Raw genomic sequence first — 12909 nt, 5'->3', positions numbered from 1 at the left:
GCCTACTTTTAATATTGGCCGGTTATTTTTCACACAGCGACGTTAACTAGGCAATGTACTATTACCTATAACATTAACTAAAACAGCAAAGTACGAATATTTCTAAACATCTAAATTAGCTAAAAATTTAGGACATGTTAAAAACTATATTTTCTAGAACTTTAGAAGAGTACTTTTAATATTGGCCGGTTATTTTTCACACAGCGACGTTAACTAGTCATATCCCCATACTTTTAACGTAGGGCTATTTGTAGAGGTCACGCGTCAATGGGAAAGAGCACTGTGTATTGTGTATAGGAAAACGGACAGTAACTGCAGTATGCATAAGATTCAAGTAAAACATCCCCCCAGTCGAAGAAAATGACACCCCTTAGCGTAGAAGATATACTGGATTATTGCAGCCTTTGGAAAAGTTGTTGGATAATCCCCAGTGATAATCCATGGCTCTAGCAGTTGAACGGCGTTTTCACGTGTGTTTCAATGCGACGTGTTATTGGTGGTGTGCGCCCACTATTTTGTATTTTAACGTATCCAAATGAGTTCACTCTATCAATTATCTTGATGGTTTACTTATTTTCTTTTTAAAAACCAGTGTGCTGCAAGGCAATGGAGCTAAAAAACCTTCACAACGTCGAGCACCATACTGGTAAATAAAGCACGTGGGTATGAAATTTGATTCGGTTTCCCGAAAAGAAAAGGACTGAAGCAGATCTAAATTATTTATAGTGAATCTGAATCTTATTTAATTTGCTGGTGGTGGTAAATTTGTGGGGTTTTGCGTGAAAAATTGATCCAACTATTAATATAAGGTAAGAAGAATTTAGATGTGCATGTTGAAACTGAAATTCTATTAGTACATGTATGATTCTCCAGTCCATGTCCATCATCATCAAGATCATTCATCATGCATGGCATTGGCATGCATCATGACATGATGATGATGATGATCATCATCATCTAGTACAAGGAACTTATACGATGTCCTCATTCACAAACTGATACTATCTGTCCATCGTATAAGCGAATGCTGGACGGTTCGCACCCTTTCAATTTCGGACCCGTGCACTTTCGCCCCCTTTCTATTTCGCACCCGTGCACTTTCGCCCCTTTTATACCGCTGGTATTGTGCTGCTGTTGATTGATGCACGATCGATTGCTTGAACTCAAGCGGTGCGGCGTAGTATGTTTATAGTGCTGGGGCCGTCGGGCATGCACTTATTAAGTCATGATAAACCCGGGAAGGAAGGAAAGAAAGGATATTTTATAACAAAATAGAGGAACGATTTTTTTCTCAGTATATATTACAGGCCAGATATTTTAGCAGCAGGCTTACCCAAAATAATGAAATAATTAGAATTCAATGATAAAAATAGTAATAATAATAAATAGTAATAATAATAATAAATTTATATTTAATTATTAATTATAATATGTGGTCACATTTTTTAAGTTGGTACCCCATTGGTGCACATTTGGAAATTTGGTTGAAATCACCTCCTTTTGCCCCGTTTTGGTTATATCTCAAATGTAGTTCAAGAAAAGTATGTAAACCCATACATTTCTGGAAAGCTTATGTTTCAAGGATTGCCAATACATTAGTTAGCATTTGAATATACAGGGTGATCGATAGGTAATATAGGGTGTAACAAAATAATTTCACACAAAAAGTTGAATAGTATTATGCCAGTCTCATCATTTCCCAGTATGTAGTAACTGAAATTCATTTTTATTTTATGAAAGTACACAGTTTGCCCTTTCTAAAAATACAACATTTGTATCAATTGATTATCTGTACGATCACTATAATTACAGGGTGTGCAAAAAAGCGAACATAATTCATGTATATATCATAATATGATATGTAATCCCACTGAAGTAGCTCAATAGATATCCTAAGATTACTGACTAAAATCTCAGTTTTGATGCTGCATTATGATAGTTTGAAAACAGAATGTGCTCATATGACATGAAACTCTGATAAAATGATTGCTTATTATACAGGGTGTGCCAAATTTTACCATCTAGACTGTGTGAAATGCTATTCTTGAGTGGCCAAATTTGCAGCAGAAATGTTGACAGTTAAATCTACCACTTGAATTCTTGTTATATTTGCATTGCTTATAGTATTCAAGTCAATTCCACAGATTTCATATGTATTACAAATGAATAGAACATATAGGGTGTGTCAAAATTATACATTTACTGACTAAATATAGCTAGCATGTTATGGCCTATGTGTACAAAGCATGACGGCGATGTTCAAGTACACTTTACCTAAAGACAGAGAATCAAGAATGTACATGTATGTACTACATGCAATTGTTGAATCACTTTCACCATCTAACAATGCTATCAATGTTTCATACAGGGTGATGATAATTGGCAAAAGTGTGCTCTGTTGCGACATACATCTACTAATGAGAATGTGTACAATGTGTACTTTTGACTTCATGAAAATCTTTCACTATATAAAGTATAAGGAAATACTACAAAGTACCGGTACATGTATATGATCAGCATTGGACAACAAGAACTCATCTCTATTTTGAGTCAAAGTAACAGCACTGTAGAATATAAGCTTGCTTGTATACAGTACAATTGCATAGTTTCTTCCATTCTTTGACTAATTAGGAGTAATTAAGTGACGGCTATAATTAATTAAGGCCCCTGATTAATGGAAATGGTTGTGATTCTTTTGAAGAAATTAATATTCTTTCATTTAAGTTTTTGTTTGAATTCCTGTTATGCCTTAAAACATATTTTACAAAGAAAAAACTTGTAACACGCACATTCACCCATAGGAAATGTGCATACCCTCACACCCACCACCCTCACACCCACCACATCCACCCCTGACTAATTAGAGTTAATTAGCTGCTGTAATTAATTGGTGTACAGGATCTATTTTTTTTTGTGGTACTTATAGACAAATAAATAGGCTCTCATTTTAGCCCAAATGTGCATCCCTGCTATGCTTAAAACATTTTTTATGAGGGAAACATTCAACACATGTCACCGAAAATGTGACAAATCCACCTTTTTGGGGGTACCAACTTAATATGTATAACCATGTATAAAAACAGTGAAAATTTGTTCCAACTGACGACCAAAGGATGGATCCAAAAGGATACAAGTGTCAACAAGCAATGGATAAAATTAAAAACAATGAAAGTATGACACAACATCCAATGGGGGAGTAACACAAAACATATAAACAAAGTTAATTTAATAATATAATATGATGATAATAATAATAATATGATAATAATAATAATAACAACAATGTTAATAATATAAACAAAGTTTATTTAATAATATAATATAATGATAATAATATGATAATAATAATAATAAGAAGAAGAATAACAATGATATGAGGATGAATGCAGATTATTTTTATCATATTCATTTATTATAAATTTTTTGTCTCTTAGTGAAATATTGTATTGGTCTATGTACATTTTTGCATTATAATTATCTTTTAACAAACTTTTATATTTTATATTTTAGTAATGTTTTAATATCCACACGGACATGTGGAAGATCAATATTGTATTGAACATGTTTTACCGTGCATAAATAAAGTTATTATTATTATTATTATTATTATTATTATTATCCCCTCACATTAAAAAAAAAAATTGAGATTTTTATACCACTGGAAACCTCTGGCTACATAATGTTTATGTCCAAAAATAATTCTTGCAGATTTAATTAAGTCTAGCAAAAATATCGTCAATTTTGAATTACGTTCTGGTGTACCAGAACGAAATTACAACAGTGGCCTATGGAGCAGTGTAATACACATAGTCATGCATAACTCGCATAATGCAAAATCGGAATCAACTGAAATTTTGGAAATAAGATTTTTTCAAGCATATCTACCATGTCTACTAAAAAATGTCATAAAAAGATGATACTAGTACCGGTAGTGATAGGCTGTACAGCCCAAAAAAAAGGGTGATGTTTCAAAAAGCTTAGGGTACCAGCTGAATTGAAGCAGCTAATCCTCCTGAGCATTTTGACACCTTTAAAAAAAAAATCGGTTGAAAAATGAGACAGTGCCGGCCAAAAAAGCGACGCATAAGGGGGGATTTCTTGCCCCCCCTGTTTTCACTATTTTGACAATTATGGGCATTTTCTTTGCTGTTTGTTGGATTCTAATGATTATTTACATGATTTTGGGTCCCCTGGATATATTTATGAAATTTTTACACAAATCGTATGTTTTGATGCACGTTTAAGAGCCAATTTAGGATGTGAGGGCGCTGTTCAGCCTAATAGCTGTTACGTATCCCCCTACTAAAATTTTATCATTTCTTATTATCAAATCAAAGTTACTGATAAATAACATCTTCTGTCCAAATTTGAACTCTCAACCTTATTTCACTTGTGCGTGGTACCCATTTGAATATGTGTAGAGACGCTTCCATTGACTTACATATGATACAAAGTTCGTTGACCCCCTGTATATTGCTATGGGCAGGTTACCCCTGTATTAAAAATTAGTGCCACGGCCACACCAAATGTGATAAATGGCTGAAAATTTCAGAATATGGGTGATTGATGATTATCTCTAGTATGATTAACTGAAAAATCAAAAATGGTTGCGAAATGGGTCGCTAAAAGGTAAAGCGCCCTCACGGCCTAATTTTACCCAAAACCGTTAATTTTAAGGACACTAAAAGATTTCATTTGACACAAAGTGCATAAATGACCTTCCTGGACCTAAAACTATGTAAGTAGATACCAAAAATGCATTACATAATCCTTAATGTGATAAAATTCCCTTCAAACTAGAAAATGAGGGACAAATCTGCCCCCCCCTTGTGTGTCGTTATTTGGCCGGCACTGTCTCAATTTTTGACCGATTTCAATGAAATTGGTGTCAAATTACTCAGAACAACAAGCTGCATCAAATAAGCTGGTACCCTAAGCTGTTTGCAACTACACCCTTATACAGCCTATCACTAATACTAGGATCACAAAATACTCCTTTAAGATAGATGTCATTTATCGCCGGACCCCTATAGCCTGATCATGCAAACGAAAAAAAAAGAAAGGAAATAAAGAAAGAAAGGGAAAGAAAAAAGCGAAATCCAAAGAAATTAAGATGAACTGAACAAATCTAATTGATAGAAATAAATTGATTGTTTAAAACTGTTTATTATGTGCAGCAACATCCAAAAACAAAACAGGGTTCAAACGACAAAGCAGCTTTTTTGATTAAAAAAAAGAAGAAAAAAGGCACTATAAAAACGAAAAAAAAGGAAAAAGAAAAGAAAAAGAAAGAAATTCATCTCCTTTACACGATCTTTGTTATCTAAGAAATAGATGCTATATTACATTATTGACATCTTCGAGTTCAAACATCCCGCCTTAAAATTGTCGGCATATTTAGCAGATTAAGATATAAGATGTGCCGTGGTGTTAATAAAGCATCGTCATAATGAGTCCGTGATTGACAGGCCAGTAAACAAAATGAATCATGATCACATAAATGTCAATCATTTACAATGCAGAATTGGATAGCATTTTTTCCACAAATTTGTTTATTTACTTTATGTTATTTATTAAAACCATATTTATACAGGGCTACCTTTCAGATAAATCTTACATATGTAAGATTTTTTTAAAAACATAAAAATGCATAAACATCAAAAAATCATACATCAAATATATCAAAATTCATTAAAAGTATTTACATTTCTTTGTTTTATACAATTTACGTAACACTTGTAGAAATATATATTAAATTAATTAAGAACACAGACAAAATACATCATTCATTAAAAGACATAAAAGTTAAAACATTTGGTTCATTATTTACATTTCTCATTAAAACGCAACAGAAAACTTTCCTGATTAATAATATTTTACGATCGTGCGTCAAGAGGCATATGGCACTTTTATGTGTCTGTTTACGGTACCCTACCATTGATTGGACCCACACCATACCCGGTAGCTTTCGCGTAAGTCATTCATTACATAATGGGTTGAAGGAGTCACACTTTATACAATCACGCTGCGGCGTGGCCCGGAGACTTGTCAAGCAATCGATCCGATGCGGGTGTGTTCTGGGACGAATATATGCGTGCTACTGCCTAGTCACCGTAGGCTACCATTGCATTGATTGAACCCATGTCACGCCCGGCGCTTTCGCGTACTAGTGGCAGCTAATACTCGCGGTGAAGAAAGGTGGTGAAAGTCGGCACAGCATTATCGCAAAGCTGCTGCAGGCATTTGTTTTCCTTGTGCGCATTTGTCTTTGAGAAATTTGCTAAATATTTTTTTTCCATTAGTGTCATGTCAAAGAAGATCAATTCGGCAACATAAAGATGGGATAAAATTATAAATTATAAGCCATCATATTTTTGGCCATATCAATATTAGGCCCTATAAATTTTATACTTTATAGGCCATAAATAATTGAATACTAAATTATATAGCCTATTATAAAGTACTAATAAGGTAACATAATTCTAATAACAATAATATAATAATAATTAATATAATAATAATAATAATAATAATAATAATAATAATAATAATAATATATAAAATAATTAATAGGCTTAAAATAAAATAAAATAGAAATGAAATGAAATAAAATAGGCCTAAGTAAAATAAAATAACAAATCAAAAACATAATGAATACCAATCTTTAGTCGAAGCACATTTAATATATCGTAATAATATAGGCCTATTAAATTCAATCGAACCGGAGAGTCCATCAACATACTATTTGCTTTTGTACACGCTGGACCCAGTACCGGTACTGCAAACACAGACAATCAACACTCAAAAGTCAATCAATACTATACACATACAACACCCCCACTGTACCGCCGGAGTTGAAGCGATCGATCGTGCATCATCAATCAACAGCAGCACATTACCCAGCGGTTTAAAAAGGCGAAAGTGCACGGTGCGAAATTGAAAGGGGCGAAAGTGCACGGGTCCGAAATTGAAAGGGTGCGAACCGTCCTGTTTCCGTATAAGCCTCTTACCGTACGATAATGTGGTGAAGGAATATTACACAGTCAAGAATAGGCTCCATCATCTTTTGGTTCTGATCCCTCCCAGTCTCCCAAAACATCAAAATCATTGTACATTTACTTACTTACATGTAAGACTGTCCTTTTTCATATAGCGCAGACAAAGTAGGGCCAAGCTAAATGGAAATGGTCAAATTTTGGCAAAATATCTCTCTGTGTAATCCTATGTAAGTCCCATATCACATCGTTATCGGCGATCGAGGTTTTTCTTCTTCTGAAGTTTGGTTGGTACCCACCAGCGTCATGCATGTGACGTGACACAGCGAAAATAAGCGACCGGGAATCAGGGATCGTTAAAACGTCAACAAATTTCAAAACACAGAAAGCAGTAAACTTATTGGCGAGCGGTCCGAATTTTGAGCCATAAGTTTACGTGGTGAACTAATCATCATCATTGACATGATCATGTTGTATGCCTGCCACTTCCACATACTTGTGCATAATACGGAAGGTCGATTTGTGCCCATAAATGTTTAGGCCTATGTTAAACTGTATGTTATACAAATTGTACAGCTATCATTTCTACCCTATGACGAACCGACATACCTGTAAAATCAAATAGCCCACAAAAAACTGGTCATCGCTGGTATTTTTCATGAAGAAAAACGACACTTTTTTACGCCGGAACATGTCCAAAAAACGGCAGCTGACGTACAAGCCTCCCCACGCATGTACATAAGCAAGCCGTGTTCATTGTTTAATTGTCACCTGCAGCTGTTCGCAAGAAAACTTTCTGCATAAAATTACCTGGGGTCGTTATCAGGCCTGAGACACACTGGCGCTAGTTTGAGGACAGTCACTGGGTCATTATTTCTCAAATCACCCAAAAAAAAAATATGATTTTACACCTCACCCCCTTCAAATTTGTTCAAAATTGGTATACAGGGTGATTTTGGCTGGCAAAGCTCAAATTTCAAATTTTAGCTTTATAGGACGTATGGTTTTCACGCTATGCCCCGCCCATTTTTCGTGATTTCGGCGAAAAATGACGCGCACATCAATAATGTCGTGACCACATCTCCGTAACCGTAAGTCCTACTGAGCTGAAATTGGTGTCATTTTTTAGCTAATCTCTCAAAGAATCCAAATCTACTATCATTTAGTGTGTAGGAGGAAGAGAAAAAATATGACCTTTTTTTCTGTACTTTGACCTTGAATTTGACCTTGTTGCCCACGTGACCGCAAGGCGAATTTGCGTTGGAATTACACCTCTATATGTTGTTTTGTCCACAAAGCGGTTAAAACCAGGTTAAAACCGGTCAAAACCTGGTTTAAACCGGTCAAAACTGGTCAATACTAAGAAGTACGATTCCACATAAGACATAAATGCTGTGACTGTGATGGAAAAGAAACTTCTTGCAATTACATAGTTTTGTTAATGACTTCAATTCTAATTAGGTTTTGATAAGTCAAATTAACCAAATTAACAAAGGGAACACTTTGCTCGAGATCTCATAATCTCATAAAGTTATAAACTATAGCTGTTCTACAGTCTGCACACACTATACGGGTCAACAATTTTTATAATAATACCAAATTCCATTTCATTTGGGTATTTTAGATTTAAAGCATATCCTATACTGCTGACTTAATTAATATTACTTTTTAATTATTTATGTTACCAAATCATACCATGGATCCTCAAAAATTATTCTAATTATTAATTAAGTCCAATTTAATAAAAAGAAGAAAAATGCAAAGTTTATTTTGTATAGGTTATCTTGGAAGTTGACATCCTAAAAATAATGGTAAACAAGAACAATTTATAGGCAAATTTTCTACTTTCTTGCTAGCTGGCTAGCAGTAATTAAATAAACTAAATGTTAAAATGTAGTTTTACATTACAGGCCTACTGTATACATCATGATGTACCGGTAGTCATATAGGCCTAGTGTCACAGTCACTTCAGCATATTCAGAATGCTATTAACTCAAATTATGTAATCACTAAATGTTCCTTTCTGTTCACATATTTATGAGCTTGGGTTGTACAATGTATTAGGAAGTTATTTGTCTTGAATTAGTGCATTAATTGGTGACTTTAAAATACCAGAATAGGTTTTGACCATTTTGACCAGTTTTTAGTGGTTAAAACTGCCCGGTTTAAACCAGGTTTAAACCGGTTAAAACCGGGCGGTTAAAACCGGGCGGTTTTAACCTAACAACCCTGCCAATCAGGCTAGCTATTTGTACGGCGTGGCCTCTCATCCTTTATTATCTCTGGTCTTGTCACGCTGGTAGATTCGCCCATCTGTGATTACTGACCTGGATCTGACAGAAGATTGTGGAATTTACGATTTTCAGCAGCAGGATTTTATGAAACTGCCAATATTTGCAAGTATTCTGAAGGATCGGTAATAATTAAAATATTTTTCATGGTGTCGGTAGTGCAAGTTGAAGTTAGTGAATTTGTGGTTTTGTATGTTATGTGCAAGAGTGTTTTCAGGAAGCGTAAATAGGCAGGCCGTTATGCTAACCTCTCCATCTTATATGTAAGTTCGGCGACGAACTGGACACATCACACGGTAGTGTGATGTGTCCAGCCTGGATATAATCATGTTGTATCATTGCATTGAAAAGGTATGAAAGGTGAATTCAAATTTGCCATCAATCACATCAAACCACGTCATTTTATATATCAAATTAAAGCCCTTGAGTGAAGAAAGATAGCCAAAACTGAAAATTGTCGTAGACGTAGCACTTTCCGTATTTCCGTACGCGCATGTAGGCGCTACACCCATTGAATGTGTGTCATTGCCGTCCTCAGACATACACTCAGGCATATATAGAGTTAACTGCAGAAGCACATTTTGTTTGCATTTTTTACTGTTTACGTCCAATTCTATGACAGAAGTATTTGACAACTCAAATACAAAGGATGTCAGTTGGCAGTCTTAATGTTCTAATGCAATAAAGTTTACAACACTATCAGTCAAGACAATGTCTGAGCAGAAAATCACTAAGACTGAGTCGTGCCATTCAAGTACCAATAGCTGATTACCGTACGTCGAGTGGCCTACTGCAGTGACCAGATAGTTGGCAACGAGTCGTTCGCAACACAAGCTTAAAAAAAACGGGCAAAATAGACACATCATTTATCGGTTAGTGACATTTTTGTATTGGTGCTGCCCTATTAAGTTTGCACTGGAGTACCATCTCAGTTTGGGTGCGCCGATGTGGATCATGTGCTAATGAATTTTTATTTATTGTGGAAAAATAATGGTGTACATTATTAATTACAATTTCCAACAGGAGTTTAGGCAAGAAGTACAAGAAGCTGTGTAATTAAATACAAACATGCAACTATTTATAGGCCTAAGCTACAGGTAGCGAGGCCAGCGCATACAATGATTTACGCATAATATCTGTTTGTGTGTGAAACTTAAGAGGTACTACACCCCTGGCCAATTTTGTGCCTATTTTTGCATTTTTCTTAAAAATTATGGCGCATTGGTGACAAGTAAGATATGAATATTATAGGGGCAAGGACTGCAACTACTGCACTGAAAATTCAGCAACTCAAGGCAAGTAGTTATTGATTTATTGATCAAATATTGGTTTTCCTTCATTTTTTGACTGTAACTCCACAACTGTTATCCGTGTTGAAATAAAATTTCTAGTGCAGTAATAGAGGCCGTCAGCCTTTCGCCATCTTGTGGGTACAAATGATCTGTGTGTTCATGCGTCGGACACTACGCGCAGGGCGCAGCTTGCCACGCAGCTGTTATCGCGCATCAATGCGGTGATTTTGCTGTTCACGCATGGAGATCGAACGACCATCACAGCGTGTACCCACAAGATGGCGGCATATGACGTCACGCTGACGGCCTCTATTGTAGTCCTTGCCCCTATAATATACATTACATCTTACTTGTCACCAATGCGCTATAATTTTTGGGAAAAATGCAAAAATAGGCACAAAATTGGGCAGGGGTGTAGTACCCCTTAATGAAAACAACTCATCATTTCTCATCCATTCAAAACTCCAAATACAATAGAAAATTATTTTTGAAGAGTTTAAAGATGAAATTTTCCGATTATTTAAAGTTTTCCACAATAAAAGAACATTAAGCCTGTTTTTAACGTCATGAAGTTGTTGAAGTTCAGGAGTTACACCGTAGCAACTCGATCGACAGGACGCCATTTTTTCATCTGCTTGAAATTCACAAAATCTTGATTTGGATTTATCCACGACTCTTCAAGAGACTTAACTGGATGATGTCATCATTGTTTAGTAATTTTGTGACCTTTGCACTCATACCAAACATGATGGGGTTTGTTTTCAGGAAAGTCCCTAATATTTCAGGTTTTTGAGGTCTATTTTGCAGGTAAGATTTTCATGATTTTTTGCGTAAAAAAGGGCCGAAATGGAGCAGAAGGAGGTCATTAAACCTATTTTAAAACCTATTATGAAATTAAGAGTATTTTGAAAATTTTTGTGGTCATTCAGGGACTGCCTTTTGAAAATTAGAAAAGAGCTGTAGAATGCTCTTATCTCTTCAAGAAGAACTTTAGAACTTAGCTGTTTGCACCTGTGGCCATTAAAGCATAATGAATTTAACTAGTCATCTAGATGAGCTATAAATCACTCTTACAAATGCAATTTAAGAAGAGCTGTCTCGAAGAGTGATTGCTCAAGCTCCTCTCAAACGGCAGTCCCTGGAATCATTCTTCTGCAGAAATCTGTCACGAATAAATGTTCAAAGGAAATTACTGTGATACAATTGGCCGTAAAAATACGACAATATGGGGAGAATTGGTGAGGTGGCGCTGCATGCAGTGTTTGTGGTCCAATTTTGTGCCTATTTTTGCATTTTTCTCAAAATTTATAGCACATTGACAGTGACAAGAAAGATATGAATAATATAGTGGCAAGGACTACAACTTCTTTACTGAAAATTCAGCAACTCAAAGCAAGTAGTTATTGATTGATTGATCAAATATTGGTTTTCCCTCATTTTTGACTGTAACTCCACAACTGTTGTCTGTGCTGAAATAAAAATTTCCAGTGCAGTAGTTGTAGTCACTTGCCCCTACATGTATACATATCTTACTTGTCCCCAATGCGCTATAATTTTTGAGAAAAATGCAAAAATGGGCACAAAATTGGGCAGGGGTGTAGTACCCCCTTAAGCAGTTTCTTGAAAATGTCAATTGAAGAGGCGGTTTTGATATGTTCTGGTAATGCATTCCATAGTTTTGGTCCATAACAAGAAAATGATCTGTCTGCAAAGGTTGAATTCTTGGTCTTGTGCTCAGTGAGTATGTAAGAGGCAGTTGAAGTTGAACGAAGACGACGATGAGATGTTGAAACATGAAGCAAATCTGAAAGGTACTCCGATGCTGTCTGATGAAGGCATTTGGGCTATTTCATTATAAATGACACGTTCACAAAAATGGCTTTTATCATATCTGGTTGATATAATTAGGGTGATAATGCAGTGTTATTAACTTAATTCTAAGTATGCCACAAACTACAAGCTACATGAGCATTTTTACAGAATTCTGTCTATTTTTGTATAAAAAATTGCCAAAAGGTACATTTTAACCCAATTTTGGAGTCCCATTTCATTTTGCCCATGTATTCTGAATTAATTCTTTGAAAAATTAGGTACATTCTATGGCAATGTGCTTGTTGCAATGAAAATATGATATGTGTGGAACATCATGCAAGTTGAATGGTGAAAATTGGTGCAAAAATGTTAAAATTCCAGAGATTCTTGCAAAATTGGCATTTTATGTTAAATAAAAAAATGAGTGTCCTCTCCAATTCATGCCTCCATTTTTGTTAACATTAAAGAGGAAATATAAACCCTTACCCTACCTGTATAACCTGTGTTATATTACCAATT

General features: G+C 35.2%; 1 protein-coding gene across 1 annotated transcript in view; it reads left to right on the top strand.

Annotated features, from left to right (window-relative positions):
- Positions 1-651: 651 nt before the first annotated feature.
- LOC140141933 (cyclin-H-like) overlaps positions 652-12909 on the top strand; it is a 38250-nt gene continuing 25992 nt past the window's right edge. The window contains 1 exon segment of the mRNA XM_072163816.1: positions 652-809. The gene's annotated coding sequence lies outside the window, so the exon portion shown is untranslated.

Source organism: Amphiura filiformis, chromosome 20 (assembly GCF_039555335.1).
Source record: "Amphiura filiformis chromosome 20, Afil_fr2py, whole genome shotgun sequence".
NCBI lineage: Eukaryota > Metazoa > Echinodermata > Ophiuroidea > Amphilepidida > Amphiuridae > Amphiura > Amphiura filiformis.
The sequence above is the reverse complement of the archived record's forward strand: the minus strand, read 5'-3'. Positions and strand labels throughout refer to the sequence as shown.